At 35.1% G+C, this 18,507-nt stretch overlaps 1 pseudogene; it reads left to right on the top strand.

Moving 5' to 3' along the window:
• Positions 1–14,618: 14,618 nt before the first annotated feature.
• On the top strand, positions 14,619–17,312 carry LOC132944684 (uncharacterized; annotated as a pseudogene).
• The last annotated feature ends 1,195 nt before the right edge of the window (positions 17,313–18,507 follow it).

Below are 18,507 nucleotides of genomic sequence, written 5' to 3'. Positions count from 1 at the left end.
GAACAAAACATATTTTAAAAACAAATCTTTATTAATCAAAACATAATAAATAAAAATGCATAACCATCTTGGTTTGATATTATAATCCAGGTTAGGTTATTATTAACTAGGTACCTAACTACATACAATATTAGAATACAATATAAACTAAAATATAATATAACTTATATCATAATATCTATGATACCTATTATATTACATATTTTAATATAATTTTAAATCCATAATACTATGTAATTATAATAATTAATAATTATAATATTATTTTGACTAACCTTTGTTAGAATTTGCAAGTGTTGAATTGCCATTTGCAAGGCTTACAAGTTTTCTCCCTCTGTTCATATTATTTAGTATATATTTTATATAATTTTTATAATATTATATTCTACACCTTGTGTATCACGTCATTATATTTTATAACATTCAAATTAATATGCTAATTTACTAACAAGTAACAACTAACAACTTTGGTTCTCTTCATAAAACAATAAAATAAAATAAATGATGATGATAATAATAACGTTATCAATTAGATCTAAGTCACAGCAAATCCTAGCAAGAAGAGCCAAGTCCAAAAATAGAATGTTATCAATTGGGTCCAAGTCCTTACAAGAATTTTGCAAAATGATCCAAGTCCTAATCATGGACTTGGATCATAATTCATAAATCAAAATAAATATTTGGACTTAGTTCTTTTTGTTATTTCCCAATATCTCGGTAAATATTCGTTATTGGACTAAAATGAAGATAGCTAAAATGACGCGCGTCAAAATTTCACATAAGAAAAAACCATAACCTCAATTTTGATAAAAGTGGACTTGGACCCTTTAGCCTCTCAGGTACAGAAATATTCTTGAAAAAAGTCATCAATCAATAATTATAACCTTATACAAATATACGGGCACCTTATAATATGTAATACAAATATATGAATAAAAAATGTAAAATAATATCTAAACCTTATAAAAAATATGTAATATAGGTACAGAACGATTTTTTTTTTAAACGCCCACCGCCATTTATTTCTTTAATAATACTTTTATTCATATTCTGATTTTAAGTATACCTGAAGACCATAATCTTGTATCATTCGATTGAATTTGGCAACGTTGGAAAAAAAATAAAGCGTTCGAGCGTATCGATCTTTCTCAATCGTGTTACCAAAAATGCCGTTCTCAGCCGTATTTTACCGATGCCGATGATGAGCGTCTAAAGTAGGTATATACCTATACGACAGTATATCACGGTAACAATATAACTAGTAAAATGTTTTATTCCGTACGAAAAATAAACGGACGGTTATTTTATTTTGTTTTATTTCATTTACGCCAAACGGCAATTACAAAAAGTATCTGAACAATAACAGAACAGTAACAATATTACAATAAACAGCTTAAATTGGAATAGTTTACAAAATGCATTATTAAAATAGTAGTATACAGACAGTTAAAAGGGGCAAATAAATATAGACTAGATTACATAGCATTATTGGCATATGGTACAGTGGACGGTTATTACCGTGGGAGGTGGAGTGAGTGATGGGAATATGAGAGGGCGTGTGATGTCTTGGGGGGTAGGATGGGACACGGAAATTAATGGAGGAAAGAAGATCTTGGGCATCTATTGATCCATCTAGTAGGCCTTGAATAAAGCGGAGATCAGCATCAGAACGCCGAGAAGAAAGCGTAGGAATGTTTAATTTCAAAAGCACGGACGAATAGTCATGCTGAGGATGCTCGATTTTGAGTGAGGAAGAGATATAAGATAAAAACCTATTTTGGACTCTTTCGAGTCTTAGCCGGTCTTTTGCTGGGTAGGGGTGCCAAACTATCATACCATATTCGAGAATATGGCGCACAAGAGATAGGTTAAGTGTACGCAAACAACGGACCGAGCTATACATTTTAGTATTGCGCTTTATAAAACCCCCCGGACATTCAGTGCTTTACAGGTGGTAACATTAATATGGTGGCTGAAATCGAGAGATTGTTATCGAATGTAGTTGGAAAGGAAATAAGGATTATTTTTTAGCAAAGACTGCAGGATGATCGTATTTTACAACAACAACGACAACAAAAAGCTCGTTTCGTGTTCGCGACGCAAAAATGTGAAAAATCATTTCCTTTTTTTGAAATCTAGAAAAATGTGCTACAAAAAAACAGAGCATAATAATACGGAGTACACAAAAAAGCAGCGGTTACCATCCATTAATAAAATACAAAATATTTCGTCGGTATAATGCCGTTTTCGTTTTGAACTCCGTTCATCATTAACCAGATGTAACGACGTTGCACTGGGTTTCTTGTCTTTGAAATAACCATCAGTCTGAAACAACATTATAACTCGGCGGAGTTTAACTTGTAATTAAAATTCTTACGCCACGCGTTCTACCCCTTTTATAGAAGAGAAAATATTACAACGTCGTTAACATCAAAACACAAAGTTTGTACACGATATAGCATATTTTAAGCGTTGTAGTTTTTTTTTGTTATTTTTTTTTAAATTTGCATTTTATTATCAAGTAATATTATATAGTTTGAGTTAGTAAAATAATATTGACGGAAAAATACGCGGTGTAATGTTACATACACATGTGTAACACGTAATACATTTATCTGTATCGCATTATGTGTGTAGACGCGTATTGTAGTATAGTGAATAATGAAAAGTAAATAAACAAAAATAAAACCATGTCTATAATAGGTAATTCATTTATCATCTCGTCTGCACAAACTGTTATACACATGCCTATAATAATACGTATCTATTATGTATAAAAGACGAAAAATGTTTGCGACTGACTGACTGTGTCCTTTACGCATTCATGTACCGTTCATCCGATTGCGATGAAATTTGGTACAGATATATATACAAGACCTTGGGAAAGAAGACAGGCTACGTTTTGTCACGAAAAAAGGATATAGATAAGAGGTCCGACCAGGGGAAGTTCTTAGACAGGGATTTTGAGATTATTATTATTATATTTTGCTTACAAATGGTTGCTATTGATTTTAATAATAATAATTATTATTATTATTAATGCGATAAACCCGTGTATTTTGGTACAGAATGTATCGAGTTAGAACCACGGTTTTGGTGGACCAGTTTTTTGATACTTTAGAGGTAAATTATACACTTACGTACGCCTCACGAAAGGGTCCGCAAGTAGATTGCCTACCAGATAATATACTGCTCGCATAATCACAAAAACCTATCAATAGGTCTAACATTGTCGTGTCAGCTAGTTTATTATATTTAATTATTTATGATTGTAATTAGTATCAGCGTGTGGGTATGTGTGTGAGATTTTATTGTGTACACACACCAGTGGTGTGGGGAGGCAGTTTTTGGTGGGGGGGGGGGGGGAGTGGTGGTGGTAGATTTGTAAGATTTATTACTTCTAAATTATGAACTTGATAGTTGAGATATCGGTAAATGTTGGTATACATCCTTTTGTAAGTGGTAATGACTGGGGGGGGGGGGGGGGGGTGAGTAGGTTAGTGTATGCATGGATAAAATATATTTGGCTCCTGCGTTTAAAATTGTTTACCACTTCACTGACATATCGTTTTATCATAAATAAGTTTTTGGGCTGGATACACGGGTTTTTGTTTCTGGCGTACTTTTCATAAGATTTTGTTAAGGTATGATTACTTATATTAACAAAAAGATATATTTTTTGATCCATTGATTTTCGTTGTAGAGAAAAATTCTCGAGTAGCGTGCTATTGTTTTTATTATCTTAGCTTTTACTCACACGTCACACGATTCAATTATTAATTATTATATAACGTTTACGGTGACTGTTGTTAGTAAGTCAAGTTCCACGTAGTATACGTTTTGCATAAGTTGATTGTATTATCATTGAAATTCAAGATATAATTAGAACAATAATAATGTGATTGAATCAGGACAACTCTAATTTTGACGGGTCTCGTTATTATAGCTATAATATTGACACGTTATTGTTTATTGTATAGGTACTACTCTTCCGTTGTAACGACCCACAGATACAACCCTTGACAAATTCCTCTTGGGATTTATCTATACCTTCAGCTGTCATCCTTGTCCTCGGGCTATAGTCATCCCTTGAGGTAAGCAACAGAGTACCTGCCTGGCATCATTCCAAATCAGATAACACTGAACGCCATTCAAATTGTTTAGTTTTAAGCCTTGCGCTTGATAGACAAGTTGTCATAATGATAAAGTATTATTACAATATTTCCCATATACATATTATTTTAACGCTTTTCAAATAGAATAGGTGGTAGTCAGGGCCTAAATACTGCGCATTTTTAGTTTAGTTAAATATTATTCTTAACTCCGAAATAATTTTAAATTATTTAAACATATTTTTCGCCGATCATAAATCAACGTAGGTACCCTGATATTGTTCTACGAAAGAAGTAAAAACACTAAACGACGTGTAGAGTCGTGTAGAAGTCATTTACGTGACGACAATATTACTATACATACATTATGATAATGATTCATTGATAGCTGATGTTATGTACTAGTGCTGTTATTTATTTAATTTTAATAATATACTTATAATAACAATAATATGGTTAGAAACAAACCTTCTGCAAAAAATATAACACAAATTCTAACATACCACATACAATTCACATTTTTATATATTATTAGTATCATATTAATTATCTTATATACGTTTTTTTTTTTTTTTTTGTTCTCTTCTGTATGCTCTAGTATCATTAAGTAAACTATAATTAAACTGTAACATGTATATCTTAAACGCCAATAACCCTGGCAGTTGAGGCGTATTTCTAAATAAAAAAAAAAAAAAAAATAATATGGTAAATGTATTGGACCGTAAATCAAGAAAGACTTGTTCTTAGTTGTAAATTACAAATTAATTATATTGTTGTTGGTGTTTATTGAGCTTTACAATAGCCTATACGGACATGTTCAATGACATAGTTCATTGTCTTCATGAATATAACAATTTAAATAAATTACACTTAAATTTACATTTTACAGCTCCAAAATAACTAAAATATCATCTTTACGTATAGATGCTTAATATTCGTCTAACGTCAATAGTTTGAATATAACATTATTTTATTTTGGCTATCATATATTATCGATATCGAGAGTCAGCTGCAGCACTGTAATAGCTGGTATACCTTGGTATACGTGATAGCATATTTGTTTATATTTTATACTTAACTGAGCATGTATTTGGATGCACTTTTTATAATTTACTGTAGTACCTATACGATAAATTACCTATAGCTATTTCGATACGTTACGAATTTAACAATTCGTACCTATTCACTATATTACTAAAAGTTGTGACTTGTGATTAAAGATCTATTAAGGGAATGAGGCGAGATCGTATGATGAGGGTAAGATCCTGTAACCACTATATGGAAACCATATTGTACGTACACCTACATATTTTCGTAGGACAGGCTATAGGTGTATACCCACTTAAATGTCGTGCTTAAATAGGTAACGATCGCGATTTGTTTAGATACATGACAAATGTACTCTTTTTGCGATTATTACTCATTTGGGTGTGTCGTGTTTTACATAAGTCCATTAAAGTGAAACGGTTCCTTGAATATTTAACAACGATCAACTATTAATCGAATCACGACCCTGATTGGCCCACTACACATGAATGATTCGTTAAATTAGGTGCATCAAACTCAGTCCATTCGTTGATATTTTTCTAACCGAAAAACGATTAAATCTGTGGGAAAATTATTTCATTTCTGTAAGACGATAGGTACTTACATATAAATGGCCGGTCTGTGAACAAGAATGTAACGGTCCATTCCGAGTCCTGGCTTCAGCGCATCCTCGGAATTCGGGTACAAACATAATTTTAAAGCAAAATTTCATTACATTTCCATGGATAAAACGCATATCACATTAGCGCACGAGCATATTATCCAGCATTATGCAGTACTTACCAGGTTACTTACCAAGTCTGTAATTAAAAACAACTGTTGACAAAGACTACTAAGTCATATGTCACAGGGGTAATAATAGTAATGTTATAATAGTAATGAATTATAAACACATTTTGGATTCTAGCTTATTCGATGATATTACTATTTACTATGTCGTAGTATATTAATATTTGGAACAAATTTGACAGTCTGTTCTATGCTTTAGAGTTTAGACTGTCAATGAAACTAGTTAAATTCATCAGTCGATAAGAAAATTAACTAACTAGTAAATATAAAAAGTTTTAAGAATTTAACTTTTTAACTAGTATTAATGCCCACCTTTGTTATAATTTATCATGCGACTGTTGAGCTATAATAACTTTTTGTTAAAAGCTAGTAAAAAAAATAATGCCATTTAATAATGAATTAATACATTTATAGTAATATTTTTGATAGTTTGAAAAAATTTTTATCAAAAACCTATGTAAGTAATATAATTTTAATTTGATCTTGGTGGAAAAAATAAAGGTCAATCATAATCCTCACAATGATGAAAACGTTCAAACGATTTGGAGGTAACGGAAAGGTCGATTTTGGACACGGCCGTGCTCCAAAAATCAATAATATACTATTGTAATAGTTGTATTGTCAGTATTTGTTTTAAAACAATTACGATTAACTATTTTGACTTTCTATCTATGTATTTATATACCTATTACCTACATATGTTAGATTATATATGTTACCTATTACCTACCGATATAGTACATAATATATATCTGTTAGGACTATAATAAGTCTCAAACAATATAAAATTGTTGTCGCATTGCTTGAATAAAAATTGACAGTTGATTATTATTATTATTACTTATGAGTTTTGTCACAAGATTTAATTTTAATTTTTTCTTTAAGTATCGAGATTTATTTATATAAGTCGGTAAGACTTGAGGTTAGTTTTAAATGGAAGGAATTTTAGGAATATACCTACAGATTTTTCTCGAATAAACGGTTTACATATAACAGATTGTTGCGTTTAAAAAGTTCTTTCGCTGAATAGTGCCGTCGTAATAGTTGAATAAAAGTTTTATAATTTATTTCGGTGCGATATAGGTACTCTTTTTTTTTAGAATCGCCTTCCGCCGGTTTTATTTTTAATAAAAACACAGAAAATATAATATTTTTAAATTTCATCAGGAATGGCACAAACTCTTAAAAAGTAAAAGGTACATCAAATGAGTACCTAAATACGCCGTTTTTAAATATGTATAAACTTGTTTTTGCAAAATTGATAAGTCTATTTATATTTTTTTGTGTCGAGATGACTAGAACATAATATTTTACGACACTAATACAATTTTCGATAAAACCGTTTTGCTCGTATTATTTAGGCGCACACTACGTTTAACATATTTAAAATGTCACATAATATGATATAATAATATGTGAAACCGTCATACCTAATATAATATAACATTTTATAATAACATATAGTAATGCAATTATTACCATGTGTTGGTTAAAACGGATAAAGGAAAATTTAATATAATATTTTGAACATTGAGCAAAAGCGAATAATAGGTTGAACAGTTAAGAATTTGTTTGCCATAAAAATGTATTCATCAATTGGTTTTCAACATTATATATTTTATACCGTTCAGACTTGAAGTTTGGTACAACTGTTTATTTTTAAACAGAAAACCATATAAAACCAAATTACTAATAAACATACCTACGTCAATTCAAAAAAAAAATTGTGATATCCTGGTGATTGACCAATATATTGAATATTTGTTAAGACCATTTTAATTAAAATGTATGAATATTAATTAGTACCTTTATTAAGAAATAACACAAATCTCAAATATAGATGTACATAATGAATTTAGATATACCTTTTTATCGACGATAATTAACAACAATTTATATGATTCGAAATTGTCTCATGGCTATAAATAGCTCAAAAATACTCAAAATATTTACAATGTATGGAAAATGCTAATACAAACATTTGGTGAAAATGTCAAGTATCTACGCGGACTATTCGTTTTTGAACTACAACAAAATATCAAAAGTCGGTTAATAAGAATTTGTTAGTTAATAATTTACCGGGGATAAAATACCGAACACAATTTTCGATGAAACAATTTTCGTTACAATATTACGTTTTACTCGTATTATTTAAGAACATACTACGTTTAATATTATATTTAAAAGGTCACATAATACGATGTAATATTTTTGAAACCATCATATATGTTATATGTATACTATATCAGGGGTGGCGAACATGAATATTATGTTTCCGAGCCACAAGGATAAATACAATGAAGAGCCAAAACAATTATAAATACCTACATTTTATATTTTTTATGATTTGATCTAAGTAATAAATATAGCTGACAGCCGATAATTTTTTTTTTATATAAATGTATGCCAAAAATAATAATGTAAATTTTGGTTTTTTTTTAACGAGAAGTGAGCCGTAAGTTGGCCACCCCTGAGTACTATAATATAATATCGTAATGCAATTATTACTACCATGTGTAGTTTAAATGAAAGTTGAATATAATATTTTAAACATTGAACAATAGCGAATATAATATGGTTAGGTTTGGTTAGGTTAGGTACATGTATATAATAATTTGTCTATGTCAAATAAACGATGACGGCGTCGCGGAAGTAATACGAAAGCAATTCCCGTGGCGCCATCGGTTGAAACCGAAAAAAAAAAAAAAAAAAAAAAAAAGGTTAGGTTAGGTTAGGTTAGGAATATAATATGGTTAAAATTTAGAGAAATTAGAGGTGATATAGTTAAATGCAATGTGTAATAGGTATAGTACTTAGTCCACTACTACTTACCTGCGTAATATGTAAAAGTAATTCCTTTTTTCGACAGTCGATTTTTCTTTCCGTTTTCACTTAAACTCGTGTAATAGGCACCATTATAGTTACTCACTAGTGTGATGTGTCTACTCGTTAATGCTACCCAGTTAATGAATACCGCCAATCATGAATTATAAATACCTAATGAAGATAAAAAAAAAAACGAGGTAAATAATTATGCTTTATTGGCACAGATAAAAATGATAACGATAAAGGAACTTATTGACATAATCACTTTTCCGTATAACGTCGACGCAAGCATAAATCAAGTTTTTCAAACACACGAGCACCGCGAAGTTAACAAAAAGGAAATGGGCAACAATACATCTGAAGGAATAATGATATACCGACCGAAGTCTCGAATCGCGATGACGGCAATTTTACTACACAAGTATACCGTAAGAGCAGCTATGACTTGCTCTTGCCTGGTTTATTTTTTATAGTTATTGTTGATATTATATTATTATAAACAAATTCAAAGGAACTAGACGTGGAAGTCATTGTGCGTATACGTATATACAAATTATACGCTATGTCAATTATTATTATTATTATTATTATTATTATTATCATTATCATTATTTGTTTGTTAAAAAAAAAAACTTTCTTTTTGTGAAAATATAAACTTTGAACCGGAAACTTGCTTACGGTATTAGCAACGCAAATTGAACACTCTTTCTTCATTCAGTTAGGGTCTCTTTTCTATTCGCTCCGTCTAAATAGTTGTATATATTATATTATATATATAATACTCTGAGCAAAAATAAACAAATGACAATAGCGAAAAGAAAAACGGTATCTTATTTGCACAAAGGATTTAGAATCTACAACACAAGCTCTTCGTATCACGTCTAACTTTGCTTTCGTAGTTGAGTTGTTGGCATTGATGGCTTATACTATAATATACAATGTATATTAGGGGACAATTTTTACGTATTTACTGATTGTCTGACTGGATTGTTGTTTATTTTATCCTTTGAATGAGACGCATTTGTTTATAAAGCTGTTAATAGAATAGGTAATGCCGCATATTATAAAGGGAGGCCATCATAAATTATACACGCCTATATACTTTATAGACGGATTGGTAAGAAAAAACATGAATTTTTACTAAAAAGAAATATCTAATAATTGAAAGAAAAGCAAAAACATATTTTAATATAGCCCCATAGGTACTCCTAGTTCTACACCCCAGTGCAGTGCCACCTGTTATACGCGATATATGCCTTTTCGGATCGTATGTAGTTCTTCATTGTGGTCCTTGAATGAGATGCATTTGTTTATAAAATTACAGGTATAATATAATAAGCAGTGGCGGCTCGAAGGAGGTATATTTGAATCATGTGATTCATAGAAATATTAATGGGTGGGTGGGTGGGTGTCCTGTGGTTGGGAAAGTTAGTTTGAAGAAGTTTTAAAAGTTGGTAATTCAATTAGAAATATAATGTTCAGCTCTATATGGACTACATGTGTATCAGCGTAAGTCGTACAGTAACAGCCAACATTAGGTTAAGTGGTTAATCCCGGTACCCGCATGTGTAAAGAATGGAATATAAATATATTGATATGTAATATAAGTACAATCATTATATGGTTCAGGGGTGATACAGGGTTATATAATATTTACTGTGTATACCAATTAAATAGGTACCTATAACTGGCATAACTTATTCGCTAAAAAACTATGAATTCACCTTTTGGAGAGCAGTGAAAAATTTTTTAGGGCGGTTGGTGTAAAAATATTAAATGTGAGTCAAGAAAAAAAAAGTTCAAGCCGCCACTGATAATAAGTATAACAGACGTATAGGTACCACGAAGAGGGACCAACAATCGTACTTTTTTCTTTTATTGATCGTGAAGCCCGGCAACTATGGCCATTAGCTGTTTGTTGTTTTTTTTTTTTGTTTGTAGGAAAGTAACTGTAAGTTAGTAAACGCGTGTGTTTTGGTTTGACAGATTTTTTAGTGGGCACCCGTGGGTATTTGCCATGCCACAGGGGGGGGGGGGGGGGGCACTTCTCTAGTTCTCTCCGGACACCGTGACTTGCCCGAAGAAAAATGCCGCCCGTGAACCGAGGTTTGAACCAGCGCCAGTGTGCGTCACAACCGACGCCTTAGTCCACTTGGCCACTCCTCCGTCCCCAATCGTACATTTCTTATACTTTATTTTTTATTAATTAAAGTTTTACAGACGTAAATCATCCTAACTTATTGTTATTGAGTTACATTTTTTTTTTAGCATTTGGAAAATTGATAACAATATTAGTAATATAATAAATAAATTAGAAATAAAGATACTATTGGCTAGATTTTAAATTATTTACAGAAGAAAATTAATTAAATTAAATAAATAAATACATATAATTATAATTATAATAGTAGGTCGTGTGGGCGTCTTCGCTTGAGACGGCGTACACAGAAGGTTAGGTATACTTAATTTATACAATTTCGCACTGTGAGCAGAATTGATATGGTCGAAGAAATTGATTGATAATTTTTTTATGTACTCGGTTATTGTGGGTAGTTGGAAGTCTTTGTGAAGTGACGTCAATCATTACGTACGAACCATGGAGCGTTGGAACTTATACTTTATAATCGGTTAGATATAATATGGCGTATAAGGTGAAAAGGTAAAAAAAACATGATTATTTACTACCTACGTGCAAATAAATAATTAATAATTAAAAGAAAAAATGATATATTTTAAAGTAGCTCCATCACATTCCAGCATATGCTATAGACTGCAGCGGTTCTTGAGATTTTGTAGAACACAGACCCCTGATGAAATATTTTTAGAAATCCCGGACCCCTTACCAATTTTTTTCTAATACCTTTTTTTTACAAAATATCTCGTGTTATCACTATATCAATATTATAATATTACTATTTTATATTACAAAACACATGAGTGGGTACATATAAACACACGTTCTTATAATTATTTTATTACACTTAATTTTTCATTAATAAAGTAATATTTTATTTTTAATATTCTTAAAATGTATCTATCTAATTATTATTATAGTAAATAATTAGAGATTATAATTTAATAATCTAGACCGTATATTGTACGTGATATATATATCGATTATATCAGTGACTAGACGATGACTGCAGACCCGCAGAGCACAAACCAGTAGGGTCTTTTTCCGATTTTCCGTCCCGTTCCCTCCCTCTATAATATCGTATTTTGTATTATTGTCGTTATTGATTGTAATGGATAATGTGGGTAATGTTATTATAGCTAATACGTATAAGTATATAATACAGTAAAATGCGCGTTCCTGGGCCGCGATAAGCGGACATTGGACGACGTGCGAGAGTGAAAATAAAATATCCGACTTAAGTACCAATTTTTATCGCCGGCGGACAAACGGCCTCGAATCGAATTAAATAAGTGTGTATAGCACTATATGCCTATACCCTTATAGTATTGTTTTCACATTTCATATCTCTCCTGTCGTGCAGTCTAATAAGTATAATAGGTAGCTACACCAGAGATGGCAAATAAGTGGCAATCGCCGGAAATTTTTTATGGCACCCGAAAGACTTTCTGACTTTCATGTGTCTATATATTATATTTATATACCTTGAGAGCAACAGCGTATTAACCAGACATGAACAATTTTTCGAATATGAAGTAGGATGCTGCTAACAATCAATTAAAGTTGATTTTTTTAATAATTTTTTTCTACATTATTATTATTAATTTTTCATTTACATTTTGTAAAAAATCCCTGTGTTAACAAAACTATAATAAGTGGCACGGCTGAAATTATTTTTGAATTGTGTCGTATATTGACACGTTGACCAAATCCTATTTGCCATCCCTGAGCTACACCATCACACAACGTTATATTATACCGTTCGTTTTCTTTCCGAAAGAGATATCGCAGCGCCCGGAAAATTTGGCAAGGTCATGGCATCGCTGTCGATAGGTCATACGGGGGTACATAAATGTTATATGTCATATATAGGGCATAGGCATATGCACACGTGCGTCGTGTGTATCGTTCGTATATTCACTTCTCTGCAGCAGTATAGGTAATATTATAACGCCCCTCTTCCCGTCGGGGTGGAATGACACGGTGCTCGAATAACTCAACTCGGATATAAAGGTCGTCGTAGTGTGTGGATTATGAGGGGCAAGTCTAGTATAGTCGCACGATTTTTCCCATTACCCGCGCCAAAACCCCGTCGGTATATACAGATTCCTCTATATACGCGTATTTTTCTCCGAGATATAACACTGAGAATACAAAATCTTCTCTACCCCACCCCTCCCCACCCCACCGGCCACCCGCGACCACTCTCCGTCAACAAAACCGCCGCGTATTATAACAAATAGGGTGTGATTTCGAATAAGTCCCACGTGCGTATACACGTGCATGTGTGCGCCGGCGGTTGTCAACTGATTCGGGATAAAAAAAATATACAGATATATTGTATACGAATAATTTTTTTCTTTTCATATATATAAATATCATTTTTTTTTTTTTTTTTTGCTTTCGCTTGCCACTTTCGCCTGCGGTATACGATATAAATATTACGCCGTCTACGCCGCCGCCACCGCCACCACCACCATATGGCCATAATATATCATATAGGTGGGTGTATATATAGATAGGTACCCGCTCTCTTTATAGCGTGCGTAATCGCCCGAGCAAACACGTGAGGGTATCCGCGTGTGTGAGAAGAGCTTCGCGACGTCTGCAAGTCCACGGGGTCGGTCTGATGACGGATATATGGAATACGCCATTCCTCCCCACCCCCGACACCACCGCCACCACCACCACACCCTTAAGAAGACTGCAGACTTCGCAGATGAATATATTATACATACTGCAGCCTCGCGTACGACGACAAACTGTGGGAGTGGGGTGGGATGGGTTAGCAGAGGTGATAGTTTTTTCGCGTTGCTCGGTCATTGCACGATTCGTGCACGATATTATGATATTATATTGCAACACGGGTAAGAAAAAAAAGAAGAAGAAAAACACGAAGGATAAGCCGATACGATAGTGAGGTAACTGCTGAAGTACCTTATATATTATACACGCTGCGTTGGTGTTGACCGGAAAACGAGTAATATAATATATACTCCCATATTTGTCGACGGAAGAAGAAACGATGATAGTATACGAGCCATACATAATGTTATATACTACCTATGTATTATTATCTGAGCGGAGACTGTCAGCCTATATATTATTAATACGTCCTACAAGGCATAGGCAGTGGCGCGGTGAACTTTTTTACCTATGAAGCCAACAAAATTTGGACGCCCATAACATACCTATGAGACAAAAACCCTCATCTTTTGAGGGAACTTTTAGTGAGCCAAACCACCTCCAAAGTTTATTGACGTTCACCAAAATGTTTGTAATATTCAAGTGACGAGACTAACCTCACCATATACCTCTTTTCACCAGAAATTTACTTCTATTTCTATTCATCAAGCATCTACCATGAATTATACCAACGATCCATCTACATCTACTTAAACTTACAAGCCACCGACCTCTAACTATCAGTCAAAGTATTCTGTTAAGTACTTCTTTCCAGCCCATGACAGGTACACATTAACATTTATTAAATACATTTTAACTTATAATTAATATATTAAATTATTAATATAATATTTATACCAATTATAAAGTAAGGATTGAGATTTAATAGTTGTATTATTATTTATTACTTTGCTGGCCAAATAATGTTTTTAATACATAAAATATAATAACATAAACATTTAAAAACATTTTTGTTTCTATTTGCTTTCTGAAAGAATATTAAAAATATGAATTCGCTCATTGGAATGTTTATTTTCCATAAAGAAACATAACATATTATTATTATGCTACGCATCGTCTTACTGTGTTTGGCGTTGTTCAGGTCGCCGCCGGCCGCCGTTGCAGCTCTCGTAATGATGGGCACCGACAGACTAACTGACGACCGGTACTTTCGGCCGTCGCCGCCCGCTGAAGTCTCCGCTTCCACAATGATGACCACCGACGGCCCGACCAAAAAACAGAACTTTCAGCTCTGGCCACAGCGATCGTCGCCGTCCGCCGAAGTTGATGCTTCCACACTGATGACCACCGACGAACCGGCCAAGAACTTTCGTCTCTGGCCGCACCGATCGTCACCGTCCGCTGAAGTTGATGCTTCCACGCTGATGTCCACCGACGGTCCGGGCAAGAACTTTCGTCTCTGGCCGCACCGATCGTCGCCGCCCGCTGAAGTTTCCGCTTCCACAATGATGACCACCGACGGCCCGACCAAAAAACAGAACTTTCAGCTGTGGCCACAGCGATCGTCACCGCCCGCCGAAGTCGATGCTTCCACGCTGATGACCACCGACGGACCGGGCAAGAACTTTCGTCTCTGGCCGCACCGATCGTCGCCGTCCGCTAAAGTTGAAGCTTCCACACTGATGTCTACCGATGGACCAACCAAAAAACAGAACTTTCAGCTGTGGCCACAGCGATCTTCGCCGCCTTCCGAAGTTGATGCTTCCACGCTGATGACCACCGACGGACCGGGCAAGAACTTTCGTCTCTGGTCGCAGCGATCGTCACCGCCCGCTAAAGTTGAAGCTTCCACACTGATGACTACCGATGGACCAACCAAAAAACAGAACTTTCAGCTCTGGCCGCAACGATCGTCGCCGCCCACCGAAGTTGATGCTTCCACGCTGATGACCACCGACGGACCGGGCAAGAACTTTCGTCTCTGGTCGCAGCGATCGTCACCGCCCGCTAAAGTTGATGCTTCCACAATGATAACCACCGATGGATTAACCAAAAAACAGAACTTTCGTCTCTGGTCGCAGCGATCGTCGCCACCCACCATAGTTTCCAATTACACAATGATGACCATCGACGGCCCGACCAAGAACCAGAACTTTCGTCTGTGGTCACAGCGATCGTCGCCGCCCACGGTAGTTTCCGCTGCCACAAAGATAACCAATGATGGACCGACCAAAAAACAGAACTTTCCACTCTGGCCGCAGCGATCGTCACCGCCTGCCGCTCTTATGATGATGGCCACCGACGGGCCGATTGAAAACTGGAACTTTCGGCCCTCGTCGCTACGTAACTGTCACTGTGGCCACCGCGCCGAGGTTACCACGTCAAACCCGGCCGTAGACCACGACCTAACCAGAGGCCATTACCATGTGCACTCGACCGTGGTCACAAAGCTAGACCCAGCCACGGTCTACACCAGGGCTAGTTGTCACCACGACCGTGCGACCACCGCGGTCACTGATGGTAAACGTTGTCGCTGCCCACACCACCATTATCAACCACAGGAGAGTGCGCCAAACAGTACGCCGTCACCTGCTGTGGTCAATACTGTAACGGAAGAAATTCCAGCGAACGACCTGTGAGTTTGCTAACTTATATTATGCATAGGTATCGTACAACAGACCATAATCATAAATATAATCATAACCATGACCATATCGTATTTAGTCGTGCTTGGGTCGTAGCAGACTGCTCGGCAGGAAATTTAGAGGGAGGTCCTTAAGTAACGTTATTATAGCTCCATAAATGCTATATTATAATTTATACAAAATCTAAACAACTAGATATGTAATTGAAATTCTATTATTTCTTCTTCAAAAAAAAAACTGTTTTGTAAACATTGTTAAGCACCCGTCCAATCTTTGCTTTCATCCGTGATTGTTCTTTATTTATGTAGTTGTTTCTAAAGGCTTCTTTCAAGATAATAGTATACCTATATGTACGTATAGGTAGATTACTTGACACTTGTTAGTTGATTGGTATTTGTTACCAATATGCGGCAATATTTATAGGTAGGTACAATAATTTTTATACAATTAAAACATATTTAAAAAAAAAAATTGTTTATCCATCAAAACCTGAAAAATCTTCGAGTCTTCGAAATCGTATAAAAACAAAATTAGGTAAATCAAAATTACAGTTGCACAAACCTTAGAAAGTTATCTTATTAATACACCTAGGTCTATGTTATTTAATCACCTGTTTACCCTGCGCGGTCTGTGATATTTAATAGAATATAGTCAATAGATGAAATGAATTTCATCTGTTCTGTGGTAATATTCCCGCAGCTCAGCACAAAACCAGACTATAAATAATAAAAACACTAGCTGATAACTGTAAGAAAAAAAAGAGAATCATAATAATATAATATTATAGACATGGCTCACTGATATTACCGAAATAAAATAATGAGAACGATAGGTCACTTATTTATTATTATGATTTACAAATATATTATTATATATTTTTTTTATAATTGCAGGAATTACGACGAATCTGGAATAGACTACGCCGACGACGACGACGACGACGACGACTACTACTCTCTAAGCAATTTCATAATGATCATTTCGTTGATAATGTTCGTGTTGTTGTATCCGAGCTGTTATTCATATAGTAATCGGAGGAAAGTAACCAACTCGTTTTACTTGCAGACGAATACCTGCGGTTGTAAAGCAAAATATGTTCTCTGTTCTAAATAATTATAATGTAATCGTGTGATCATTTAGAACAGCGGACATAGTTGACTGTATACAACCGAAGCCATTCGTTTGCGAATAAAACCAGTTAGGAGTTTTCTTCCTCAGATTTCCATACATATATATATAAAGACTCTTATATTATATACACTGACGCGAACATCTCCAACAAAATAAACGGTACGAAAACGTGTAACAGGTGGTACTTTCACCGGGCGAAATGTCTTCAAGAAACGTCTCGTCCACCGATGACGAGACGACGTACCTATACTGCAGTAAGCGGTAAGTGAACTCACTGGTCGTACGCTGAAATATCTTTCGTAACAGTATTGTCCACGGCCGCTGACGGCGCGTACTGTTTGCGGAGTACTCTGCTGTGGTTGATTATGCAGGTGGTTCGGGCAGCGACCATGTTTAACGTCAGTGGTCAACTAGCCCCGGTGTAGGTCGAGGCTGTGTCGGGCTCCGTGGCCGTGGTCGAGTGCACGTGGTAATGGTCATCCCTGGTGTAGAACACGGCTGGGTCGGACTTGATCAGTGGCTGTGACGAGGACAAAATTAACGCATAACGAAAGTTTGAAATTATCAGCCTTACATAGTATAATATACACAATATCAGTCTTTACAGTTACGTGTCTACACCAGGTCGCGACGTCAGAGATGGCCACCGACGGACCGACTGAGAACCAGAACTTCCGGTCCTTATCACTGCTACTGTGGCCGCCGCGCCGAGGACAAAAGGCCCGGTTCTCAGTAGGTCCGTCGGTGGCCATCTCTGGTGCAGACATGAAACTGTAAAGACTGATATTATAATGTAAGGCTGATAATTTCAACCTTTTGTTATGCGTTAATTTTGTCCTCGGCACTGCCACTGATCAAGTCTGACCCAGCCGTGTTCTACACCAGAGCAGACCATTACCACGTGCACTGGACCGCGGTCACACAGCCCGATCCAGCCACGGTCTAAACGAGGGATAGTAGACCGCGGTCACTGACGCTCAACATGGTCGCTGCCCGAACCACCATAATCAACCGCAGCAGAGTACAGGTGGGTTTCCACTACATACGTGTACGTGAATATATTGACCGGATCCGTTCGCTATGAACGGTCTCACAAACGTTTTCCATTGGTTAATATGGGTTAGATCGGTTAGGATTGGTAGCATATTAGTTACCTCATATATTCTTATGTTATCAA

This window comes from Metopolophium dirhodum, chromosome 5 (genome assembly GCF_019925205.1).
Source record: "Metopolophium dirhodum isolate CAU chromosome 5, ASM1992520v1, whole genome shotgun sequence".
Taxonomy (NCBI): Eukaryota; Metazoa; Arthropoda; class Insecta; order Hemiptera; family Aphididae; genus Metopolophium; species Metopolophium dirhodum.
Note: the sequence above shows the minus strand (reverse complement) of the source record. Positions and strands in the feature narration are given on the sequence as shown.